The sequence below is a fragment of the Chlorocebus sabaeus genome, chromosome 18 (genome assembly GCF_047675955.1).
Source record: "Chlorocebus sabaeus isolate Y175 chromosome 18, mChlSab1.0.hap1, whole genome shotgun sequence".
Taxonomy (NCBI): Eukaryota; Metazoa; Chordata; class Mammalia; order Primates; family Cercopithecidae; genus Chlorocebus; species Chlorocebus sabaeus.
This window is the reverse complement of record NC_132921.1, coordinates 70,395,539-70,407,925: the sequence shown is the minus strand read 5'-3', so window position 1 is coordinate 70,407,925 and position 12,387 is coordinate 70,395,539. Positions and strand designations below refer to the sequence as shown.

Genomic DNA, 12,387 nt, shown 5'->3' with positions numbered 1-12,387 from the left:
GAAATTTCCAGCTTTCTAAAGTCAGATCTCTATTTACCTTTCCAACCTTATCTTCTGCTATTCTCCTGTGCACTCCAGAAATTCCAATCAAAAAGAGCTACTCAGTACTCCCTGCAGTGCTGGCATTGCTCTGCCTAACCCTTGCTTATCTCTTTCAATATTTCAGCGCCATCTTCCCTCCCCTGAGAGGCCCAGTCAGGTGAAATGTTTAGGAAGAACCAGCCTGTGGTAAGGTGAGAACAGGGAAGGGGGTGGATCTGCGCTTCAGTTGCGATGGGATAATTAACATAAAAATGCATCACTCTTGAAGATCTTTCTCTACTTCTCTCATGCTCCTGTTTTCTTACTTTCAGTTACATTGCCCTTTTTTTTTTTTTTTTTTTTTTTTTTGAAATTGAGACAATCTCACTCTGTCACCCAGGCTGGAGTGCAGTGGCACAATCTCAACTCACTGTAACCTCCACCTCCCAGGTTCAAGCTATCCTAGTGCCTCAGCCTCCTGAGTAGTTGGGATTACAGGCAAGCACCACCATGCCCGGCTAATTTTTGTATTTTAAGTAGAGATGGGGTTTTGTCATGTTGGCCAGGGTAGTCTTGAACTCCTGGCCTCGAACCATCCATCCACCTTGGCCTCCCAAAGTGCTAGGATTACAGGTGTGAGCCACCATGCCCAGCCTGGTTAACATCTTTTTATCATGGTTTTCACAAGGGTCATGTAAGCATACCTTCAAAACTGATGGGGTGTGCTCAGGGAGAGTGCCTGCTCCTCTCACTGCAGCACCACCTGCTGTGTTCAGCCTGCTTTGTCTCTGCTCATGGATGGCTCACCATTCTCAGTTCCAGCTCCTGCCCCCACTGGATTCCCATGAACTTCCTTTGTAACCAGTGGTACGGTAATGAGGTCCTTCACACATGCAAATATTCTCTAAGTATTTTGGTTCCTCCCTCACCTGTTGTTTGGGAGCTGGGATTCTGCTTTATAATCATCTGTACCTCTTCATCTCCTAGCACAGGGCTTTGCCCATCAAATAAAAGCAACCAAAGAGCAAAATATTTTTGCAATCTGAAGAATATATTTACAATGAGAAACATCACTTGTAGCTGCCTGTAGTATATGGCAAACACTGTTGAAACAGAGCCACATGTATGGATGGTTGAAATGTTTTCCTGTTTGTTCACCCTGTCTCCATTTTTACCTAAGTTTGGAAGAAGTGTCCACTTTGGTCCCATTTCATCTGGGCAGTGGTAGAAGTGGCCTATAATTCATGCAGTAGGTTGCTTTGTCTGTAAAGCGCCAAAGGATTGATATTACTTGTTGTTGTTGTTTTTAGTTAATGAGTTGACTTCAGCAAACGGTGGTTTGGGTATCTGAAAACAGCTTGAATCTGACCAAAGAGAAAGACTCACAGAAAAACAAAGAAATTTCATATAGTGTGTGAGGTTTCATCTTTGAGCAGGAAGTTCCCAAGATTTCAAGGCAGAAGCACAGAAGAGTAGGTGTAGAAACGTCAGCAGCACCTAATTCTTATCCTCATTCTGACCCCAAAACTCTTGGGTCTTCATGAGAGGAGTCTTTTCTTTCGTTGAGTCTCTTCTTTGCACAGGCAGTTGCTAGGAGGTCACTTTCTTCTGTCTCCTTTGCCCTCGAAAGGATGTTTTAGGAGGCCACGTCATGATAATCTGGTCCTCCTGAAGAACAGGTCAGAACAATATTAAATGGTTTATTTGCTTCCTGAACCTATGTTTGCTGCCTTCCAAGGCACTGGAAAACCAAAAGTTGCCTTTCTGCTGCTGTGAGAAATTATTCTGTTTACAATATTTGATCACATACCCAAACAGGTGCCAAATGGAAAATATCATGCTAGATGTCAACCCAGGCAGCAGAAAGTTGGCCAGGACACTACATCTCTGAATTTAAATGGTCCAAAACTTCACATTTTTCCTGAATGGTCTTCTTATGCCAACTCTTCAGAGTTCATAGAATCCCAGAGTGCTGAGCAAACAGATATCCTGCAGCTCACTGCATTCATCTTTCAGAAATCCAAACAGGTTAGATGATGTCTCTAGCAATTAATACCCAGTGGCAGATCCAGTTCTAGAAGAAACCTAGGAGAATCCAGGTGTTCTACCTGCAAACTGTGACCAAAAAAGTGATCTCTACTCATATGCTTTGTGTTATTTCAGAGCCTAGGATGGAGCCATTTTATTTCAGAAGTGATGACCCACTCCTAGCCAATTTCAGCAGATAACATGGAACAAGCTAAATCTGTTGCAGAAAAATAGATAGTATTTGTCAAACACAGAAAGGGGGGGTGTTGAATATGCATTAGGTCAGACTCCAAATTTTTCTCCCCAAACGGTTGGTTGAGAACAGTCACATGTTTTATAGTCATGTATCCCAGAACTGTCTGTTACAGCAACACCTTCAGATTCCTCACAGGCTGGGTGTGGAGGCTCATGGCTGTAATCCCAGCACTTTGGGAGACTGAGGCAGGAGGATTGCTTGAGCCCAGGAGTTTGAGACCAACCTGGATAACATAGCAAGACTCCATCTCTACAAAAAACTGAAAAATTAGCCAAGCACGGTGGTGTTCACCTGTAGTCTCAGCTACTCAGGAGGGTGAGGTGGGACAATCATTTGAGCCTGGAAGGTCGAGGCCACAGTGAGGAATGATCACACCGCTGCACTCCAGCCTGGGCAACAGAGCAAGACCCTGTCTCCAAAAAAACAAAAACAAAAAACAACAACAAAAAACACTCCTTGCCTACCTTTAAGAGATTAACTACATGAGCAGGCTTTCATGAGCAGCTGAATTTTTACCCTGGATGCATTGTGAGCAAGCTTCTTGGAGTCTGGTGAGCCTTTTGACTGTAAACCAAAAAAAAAAAATTTTTTTTAAATAAATAACTGAGGCAAGTCTCAATCATTTTTAGAGGTTTATTTTGCCAAAGTTGAAGACATGCCTGAGGGAAAAAAAGGGTAAAACCCACAGGAAACATTTGTGTTCTGTGATTTTTTCCCAAAGAGGGTCTGGGGACTTCAATATTCAAAGAGAAAAAGAGCAGGCAGTAGGGGAAAAAGGAAGGAGGAAAAGAAAGGGAAAGGGTAGATAAAAGAGGCAAACAGTTGCATTCCTTTGAGTCTTTTGATCAGTGAAGACACTTTTTTCATGTAAAGAGGGAGGAGAGGAATAGTCAATTATGCCTTTGTCTTGGGCTCAGTGAATCTCCATTTTTACATAAGGTAAAATAAACATAGGAAGTAGAGGAAGCAGTTAGATATGCATTCATCTCAGTTGAGCAGAGAAATGATGACTTTTAGTTCTTGGTTTTCGTTCCCTCTCTGCAGAAGACTAGCTGTTAATTTATTAACACATTGTAGGATGAAATTCAACAGAACTGTCTTAGGGTAAAAATCTTGGGGCTCACAAGAGATTTCCTTGTGAGGAAATTGTAAGGGAAGAACGTAGCCTTTTATCTTGTAGCTATCTATTTAGGAACAAAGTGGAAGGCAGGTTGGCCTGACCCAGTTCCCAGCTTAATGTTTCCCTTTGGCTTAGCAAGTTTGGGGTCCCGAGATTTTATTTTCCTTTCAGATGCCACAGGAAACGTAACAACTGTAGAAGCGAGATTTCTGAGCTGGGCCTCTCAAGACCCATTTGACTACAAGGTCAGAGAGAGAATGCTGGTCCTCATAGGCCTGTCCTGAGTCTGCTCTGGACACCTGGAGGCCACAACTGCAAGAGGGAGGGTGAGGTCAGTGACCAGAAGGAAGGTATCACTAGGGAAAGAGCATGGAACCCTCAATTCCAACTGTAACCCTTACCAGCCCTGCTATGAACTGGAAGCTTGTGTCCCCTGGAAATTCATATGTTGAAATTCTAACCCCCAACGTGATGGTCTTAGGAGAGGCATTTGGGGGTAAGTAGGTCATAAAGGTGGAGCCCTCACAAATGAGATTAACACCCTTGTAAGAAGAGATACGAGAGCTTGCTCACTCTTTCAGCTCTTCACCACGTGAAAATGCAATGAGAAGGCATCACCCACAAACCCAAAAGTGGCCTGGAAAGCCCAAGATCAAGAGGTTGGAATATCTGGAATCTGGTGAGGGCTGCTTCCTGGCCATCCCTGGATGTTATTTCCTTAGGCCCCTAGTCTACTAGTGGTACCCTGAGCCCTTCACTCGGGCACCCCAAGTAGCCTTGCCATCACCTGGTCCTCAGTAAAACCCCTATCCCCAAGTTCAGTTAGGTGTTAGAAAAGAAAGATGTCTGATTGAGTGGGTCCACACTCAATAGCTATTAGCTTCAAAGTCCTCTGGGAAATATGCATGTTTTGAAAAAAAGGAGCTCAATAACCAAGATGAATCGCCAATCAGTTGAATTTCAGACAAGATAAAAAGTTCAAAAGGGAGCGTTCTGAGAAGCCATGATGGGCCAGGAGTGATGGTTCATGCTTATAATTCTAGGTCCACATGGGAGGTCTACTTAAGGCCAGGAGTTCAAGACCAGCCTGGGCAACATAATGAGATCCCCATCTCTATAAAAATTTAAAAATTTGGGCATGGTGGCTTGTGCCTGTAATCCTAGCACTTGGAGAGGCTGAGCCAGGCAGATCACGAGGTCAGGAGATTGAGACTATCCTGGTTATTACGGTGAAACCCCGTCTGTACTAAAAATACAAAAAAATTAGCCGGGTGTGGTAGCAGGCGCCTGTAGTCCCAGCTACTCGGGAGGCTGAGGCAGGAGAACGGCATGAACCCAGGAGGCAGAGCTTGCAGTGAGCCGAGATCGCGCCACTGCACTCCAGGCTGGGCGATAGAGCAAGACTCCGTCTCACAACAAAACAAAAATCTAGAAATTTAAAAACAATTAGTCAGGCATGATGGTGCACATCTGTGATCCTAGCTACCCAGGAGTCTGAGTCAGGAAGATCACTTGAGCCCAAGAGTTCGAGGCTGCAGTGAGCTATGATCATGCCATGACTGGAGCTATGATCACTCCAGCCTGGGCAACAGAGTCAAACCCTATCTCAAAAAAAAACAAAAACAAAAACAAAAAACAAAACAAAAAAAAAAAAAGAAAGAAAGAAAAGAAAAAAACCTACAAAAACAGAGGAACCATCACGACAGTTTCACTTGCGTCCGTGTGAAGAGACCGCCAAAGAGGCTTTCTGTTCATTTCACCTGGGTGCAGACGGGCTGAGTCCGAAAAGAGAGTCAGTGAAGGGAGATGGGTTAGGGCCGTTTTATAGGATTTGGGTAGGTAAAGGAAAATTACAGTCAAGGGGGGTTGTTCTCTGGCTGGCAGGGGCAGGGGTCACAAGGTGCTTAGTCGGGGAGCTTTTGAGCCAGGATGAGCCAGGAGAAGGAATTTCACAAGATAATGTCATCAGTTAAGGCAGGGACTGGCCATTTTCACTTTTGTGATTCTTCAGTTACTTCAGGCCATCTGGATGTACACGTGGAGGTCATGGGGGATATGATGGCCTAGCTTGGGCTTAGAGGCCTGACAGACAGCAGATCCAGTCCTGCCTCAGAGCCTAGAATATGTCATCAATCAGAATATTCTTGTTTTTCACATAGTCCTCTTCTTCTCCTCCTTCTCTGAACACTGCATCACCCACCCCGCTTTGATTGCCAGGGCTCTGGCAGGTATAGTAAGCGGGTGCTTGCTGAGCCCTTTGATGGTAGGGGTCATATGTAATTCCTGGATTTGCATGTCAGGGACTGTCCAGTCTGTTTTCCTCTGGGCAGTCATTCCTCTGGACAATCATTCTCCATCTTTTAGGAGACAGATATTCCAAGTGATGTAATTGCTTGAGTATGGGTGGTCAAGGTCTCAAACGTCACCTTTTCCATCCTGAGATATGGTGTCTTCTGATTTTGAGGGCAATTAATGTACTTTATATGCATCTATATCCATCACAAGGTCTAGAATTTAGTACAGGCTCAAGTAAGTGAATGAAATACTAAAATCTGATAGATATTACTAGTGCTCCTCTCCATCAGGCACATGAAAGACTACATGTCAAATCTCCCTGCCCTTAAATGGGGTCATTTGAGTAGTCCTGGCCAATGGACTGCAAGAAGTGATATGTGGCCCTGTTGGTCTGAACTATAGATGTGAGCTGTCTGTGCAGGCTTTTCTCTTCCCTAGGCCACTGGCCACATTACAGACAACAAAGCCTCATTTAGCCTGGGTTCCTGAGTGGCTATGTGGAGCAGACTACCCCCCCTTACCTGCTCACCTATGCTGGAGAAATATCATGAACAAAAATTATACCTTTGTTGAAGGATGTCAGGGCCTGTTTGTTCTGCAGCATAACCTAGCCTGTCCTGACTAATACAGCCAATGGCCACTTAAAGGTACAGGCAAAGAGGCTGCATATTTTGTAAAAATCATAAGTGCTCTTGAGGATATTTCATTGTCTAAACTTTGATTATTGTGAGGCTTCACTCTGTGAGTCATGAAGGATCTAAAGTTTAACAGCCCCTTGAAGAAGGTTACTCAATCTGCAGAGTCTTCCTGGTGTGAGCTGAAAGGCATGCTGCCCTGCAGTGATCGTGAGTCAGTTCCCTGGCTGCACCACTGGCTAGAAGAAGGCCAGATATCAAGAGGATCTGCAAGACACTCTGACAACCACTTCATGGCATCCTACTCACATCCTTGGAACCACATTCTCGGTGGATCTGTGCATGAACGTTTGAAACGCATTTTATTTCATTTTTTGGTTTTGAAATAAGTTGACATTTGCAGGAATGAGCACCATATGTGCCTTGTCGTTTCTCCTCAGCAGGGCAAGGCCGTCCTACTGCGTGGTGCCATCTACTTTAGCAATCTCCTGGGAAACCTTGTTTTTCATCCATGGACAGCATTTGGCCAGAGACTGCAAGCAGAAGGGATAGAAATGGAAAGAGTCCATTTTTTGGCAGTGTCTCCAAATTCACCTCACCAAAAATTCCAATTATTTTTGGTTTCTGCGTTGGCAATGAATTTTGCTAGGATGGGTACCATATGTTCTAGTGTTTCTGAAACCATTCCAGTTTCTAATATTTTACTTGTCTCTGTAATACAGCAAAATGCCCCAGAAATTTCAATATTTTAGTATACAAACTACATGTATCCGACAACTTTTCACTCTAGGAAGCAATACAAAAATTCATTTTGAGATCCCGTGCCTCAACATTTCATTGAAACTAATGCACTTCACCTTCACATACCACAAACTGTGTGATGACATGGTTTATTTCTGCCCCAGCAAATTCTGGTCAAAAGGGCAGCGCATCTTAGTCTGGAATATCCATTTTAGAATGTGATCTCCCTGGGTCACTTAGAGCTGTAATCTGTTCTTTAACAGAAAAGTATCTGCCCAGTTTACCATTAATTAGCGTATTTTAAGAGTTTTATGAGATGAATCTTTCGGGCTTGAAATATCACCTCGTCTCTGAGCAGCTGGGTTGGAAGTGTGTGCCGCCTCTCAGTTTCTGCCCGGTGACTGGGTGCGTTTGGTGTTTTAGGCTGATAGTCCTCTCTGCTCCAACACAGTGCTTAGCACCGGAAGAGCAGGCCATGGGGCTCAGTGCAGGGTCCAAAGTGCATAGCGAAGATGGACTGCTTGTCACCATCCGTAGGGTTCTGTCCCAAGTGTCTGAAGTGCTGTCATTAAAGATTCATCCTCAGGTTGAAAGCTTAAGCCCTGTGAAAAGCTAAGTGCCCCAGGGAGCCCCTCATGTTAAATCATGGACTGTGAACCCCTTGGCTTCAGGGCACTAACGAGCTCCTTCCCAAAGCACATTCTCTAAGAAGGAGCCCTGGAAGAATGGAGCTGGGCCAAGGCAGGAGGGCTTTCCAGAGAAGAGTAGAGAAGGACAGATGAGCAGGGCGGTGCAGGGGTTGCAGCAGGATAGGACACGGGCTTCCAGGTGGAGAGTTTGTGGTCATGAAATGCAAGAGACGGAGGGAAATGACCTTTGTTGAGCTCTTATTCTATGCCGGCAACTACGCAAAACGTTTTCTATGTATTTTTATCTGCTTTAGTTCCCTCTGTCCCCTGGGAATTAAAGAACGTGTTTCCTTTATAGGTGAAGACAGCACCAGTTAAGGTGGTTAAGTGACTTCCTGTATGGCAGGTGCAACTGATAGCAGTAACTTAAGCACACCCTGAGAATGACCCTGTGGTCTAAGAAGAATGTGTGTCTGGGAGTGGCCAACCCAGAGACTCACTCCTTATCTATGAGGGACATCCAAAACCCTGGTCCATTCCTTGGAACACAGGCGTACAGGGGATTGAAGCCTTTGTTTTGATTTAAACAGAGGTTGATAGACGGAGGGTGTGAAGTGAAAATTGCCACATAAACGGCATGCTTTTTCAAACAATAGCAGTTGTCATGTCTAGCACCCTGTTCCTGGACTGCCCTGTATGTGGGTCCTCACTCAACTCTTTCTCTCGTCTGCTAGCTCTGGGTCTCTTCTTCAGGCTCTCGGACAGGGTGCCATCTTTGTTGGAATCAACAGGGGTCCGGCACAACACTTCCCTAGAATCATACACCTGGGGTGTAATGGAGCCATGATCTGAACCCACGTCTACTTCTAAAACACTTACTGTCCCACCAACTAATTGGCCTGGACCTCTAAGTCAATTCTAATAGAGTTGGGGTGAGTTACTTCTCACTAGAACTATTGCTTCTTACTAGACCTTCTGTCTGTGAAGGGACAGAAGGGAAGTATTCACCAGGCACTTGGAATTGTGTTGGCCACTATCTCAGTCTGTTCCTGCTGCTATAACAAAATACCTGAGGCTGGGTCATTTGTAAAGAACAGAAACTTACATTTCACAGTTCTGGAGGCTGGAAGTACAAGGTTAAGGCACCAGCTGGTTCAGTATCTGGTGAGGGCCGTTGTCTGCTTCAGGTGGCAAACCTACCACCACGTTGGGGATTAGGTTCCAACACCTGCGTTTTGGAGGGAGGGACACAGACATTCACACCATAGCACCACCTTCACATATCCCACGTAATCCTCACACCAACCCAGCAGAGCAAGGGCTATTATCCCTATGTTTACTTATTGTATCCATTTTTTATGCTGCATAACAAATTACTGTAAACTCAGTGGCTTAAAACAACACACATTTATTATGTTTCTGTGGGGCGGGTGTCTGGGCACAGCCTAGTCGGGTCCTCAGCAAAACTGCAATGAGGGTCCTGACCAGGGCTGTGTTCTCATCTTGAGATGCTCGTGGTGTAAGAGTCTCCTTCCAAACTCACCAAGGTTGTGGAAAGATGTAGACCTCATGGTAGCTGGCTTCTTCAAATCTTTCAAGGAGACCAAGCCTTATACAACTACATAATCCTAGGAGTCACACTGCATCACGTTGGTCATATTTTGTTGGTTAGGAGCAAGTCACAGGGGTCGCGGGGCCACCTTGAAGTCTATGCCATACACATACGCACAAGTGCAGAAACTTAACCTCAGCTGGATGCTCATTTCTTTCAGTGTAGTTAGATGTCATGACGGGATGGAGAGGGCGTGAGGCTGAGGAACCTTTGACTGTGGTGTTCCTTATGTGCATGTCCTCTTCCAAGGCCTGGGGAGGGACCCGTGGGTGGGCCTAAGTTTTGTCCCTGAAGCTTGTGCATATACGCAAAATAACAAATATAAAAATTACTAGTGCCCCTCCCAGGACTTACAGGTGACAGGCCTTACAGCTTAGGTTTCTTGGTAAATCTGCCCCCTGTGGACACATCATCACCATGATTCGAATTTCCTTGGGGTCGTTTACCATTTAGTCTATCACAGGATCTGGAAAATAGCGATCATTCAAAATACTGCACATCCCTAAGTCAGTAGAGGCACTCTCTCCGTGCGACCTCTTCTCCCGCAGTTTGCTTCCCCCACGTCCCCCCTCCGCTGCCACGCTGGCTCTTGGTGCCACCTGGTTGGAAGTGGTGCCTCAGACTCTGTTTCTCCCAGTCCCTCAGCCCTCACCTTTCTGTTTTCTTCTGAAACCAGCTAGGCGTTCACAGAACTAACTCCCTAGCTCATTTTTTCTTAGTGTTGTACTCATCTGGCAGAAACCCAATCCCAGATGAGACAAGAAGTATCATATATATGTGTGTCTGTGCGTCCACGTGTGGGAGTCTGTGCCTGTGTTTCTGTGTGTATGTGTGTCTGTGTTTCTGTGTATGTCTCGGTGTGTGTCTGTGCATGTGTCTCTGTGTGTGTGTGGGTGTCTGCGTGTGTGTGTTTCTGTGTGTGTCTGTGTGTATGTGTCTGTGTCTCTGGGAGTGTGTCTGTGTGTGTCTGTGTGTGTGTGTCTGTGTCTCTGGGAGTGTGTCTGTGTGTGTGTGTCTGTTTCTGTGTGTGTCTGTGTGTGTGTCTGTGTCTCTGGGAGTGTGTCTATGCATGTGTGTGTGTGTGTGTCTGTTTCTGTGTGTGTCTGTGTGTGTGTGTGTGTCTGTGTCTGTGTGTGTGTGTGCGCGCGCGCGCGCATACTTTCTCTCTGCTCCAGGAGAGCCACACCCTAGCAAGCAGGTCCCGCCATGCTCAGGGGTGTGATGCTCGCCCCTCGCTGTGTCTGTGGCCCCCTCGCCCTCTCACTCTGCAGAGCAGCCATCGCACCGTCCCTCTCCTGGCTCTCAGCTGCCCACTCCTGCCCCCTCCTCCTCCTCCTTCTCAGCCACTGACTGAACATCCCGCTTCACAGAGAAAATAGAAGCTACCAGATGGCTGTGCCTGTCTTTCTCCTACCGTGTCTGCGAGCCCCCTTTCACCCTCCGCATCCCCGTCTTCCTCTGGGGAGAGGTGGCTAACTCCACACCAGGCTCACTCTCCACCTGCGCTCTGGGCCTCCCTGCCCCCACCCCTGCTGCCTTCTCAGAAACCTCACTGTATGGAATACCCTTTTGCCCTTCGAATGCTCTGTTTTATCTTTATATCCAACCCCGCCCCCCCGCCCCCCAAAGGACTTTCTCATCAGTTTTTAGACATCTGGAAACCAAACCAATCTGAATCAAAGGAGAGGAAGGGAAAATGACTCTGAGTTGTCCCTCCATACCCCTCACCCCTGCAGCTCCGCCCTGTCTCTTTCCACCTCTGCACAGCCAAGTTTCTGGAAACACTTGATGATAGGCGCTGTCTTCGTTTCCTTATTTTATATTTATTCTTCAAGGACTCCACTTCTGTGATGCATTGGTTCAGCTTTGTTTAGGTGTCCTGCCATCACTAAATTCCGGAAAGGTTCGTTGTCTCTTTCAACCTCGTCTGACACTGCCAGCCTAACCACTCCCTCTTTGAAACACTGGCCTTCCTTGCCTTCTGAGGAAGATACTGTGGGCTGACTCATTCCGCATTCATTCTATTCCTGCTGTGCATACCTTCTTGACAGTGGGGAGAAAGCTAAAATTGACATTTTCCATATTCCCCCTCCACTCTTTCCAGTTGAGGTTTCAATTCCATCCGTCAGGCGCCCTCTCTGGGACTGTCATTTGAAACTGAGATGCTGGGCAGGCAGACAGGGCTGGAGGCATCGCTTTTTGCTGGTGTGCATTGCAGCAGGGCAGGAAGGTTCTCCAGCCAAGAGCAGGGACATAGCTTCCAGATCGATGACTGCCCGATGACGGCAGAGGCAAGCAGCTCCTCTAACAGTTATTCCTGGAAGCTCAGCCTAGCCTCTGTGTCCTTGCTTTTCCTAACAATTCTATGAATTGCTAATGACTTTAAATACATGTATTTTATTTAAATTAGCTAGAGCGTATTCTGTTGTCTGAGACAGCATTGATCAAAGCAACAACTGTAACACAGCACTTACTTCCTCTTCTTGAGCCTCATGGCTCCTCGTCCTGTTGGTGGCTTTCTTTTTTTTTTTTTTTTTGAGACGGAGTCTTGCTCTGTCGCCCAGGCTGGAGTGCAGTGGCGCGATCTCGGCTCACTGCAAGCTCCGCCCCCGGGTTCACGCCATTCTCCTGCCTCGGCCTCCCAAGTAGCTGGGACTACAGGCGCCCACCACCACGCCCGGCTAGTTTTTTGTATTTTTTTAGTAGAGACGGGGTTTCACGGTGTTAGCCAGGATGGTCTCGATCTCCTGACCTTGTGATCCGCCCGCCTCGGCCTCCCAAAGTGCTGGGATTACAGGCTTGAGCCACCGCGCCCGGCCTGTTGGTGGCTTTCTGACTGGCCATGTAATGGAGCAGTCCTCATGGCTCCGTCCTCACCTCCTTCCTTGTCTTCTTCTTGTCTTTTCTCCTACGCTCAACATTCCTATCCACGTTCATGCTGCAGTCAGCACTTAGATAAAATGATGCAGGGATGCGACGTCCAGCCAAACCACCTTTCTGTAAGCCACTCAATTTGTGGCAATTTGTTAGGGCAGCAATAGAAAATGAAT

At 46.4% G+C, this 12,387-nt stretch overlaps 1 long non-coding RNA gene across 1 annotated transcript; it reads right to left on the bottom strand.

Annotated features, from left to right (window-relative positions):
• Nucleotides 1-5,566: 5,566 nt before the first annotated feature.
• On the bottom strand, nt 5,567-11,629 carry LOC103222745 (uncharacterized). The gene is made up of 5 exons (XR_012089397.1): nt 11,095-11,629; nt 9,692-9,803; nt 9,269-9,588; nt 8,831-8,953; nt 5,567-6,888 (listed from the first exon to the last, which is right to left on the bottom strand). It is a non-coding gene; the product is annotated as an uncharacterized lncRNA (long non-coding RNA).
• Between the last annotated feature and the right edge of the window lie 758 nt (nt 11,630-12,387).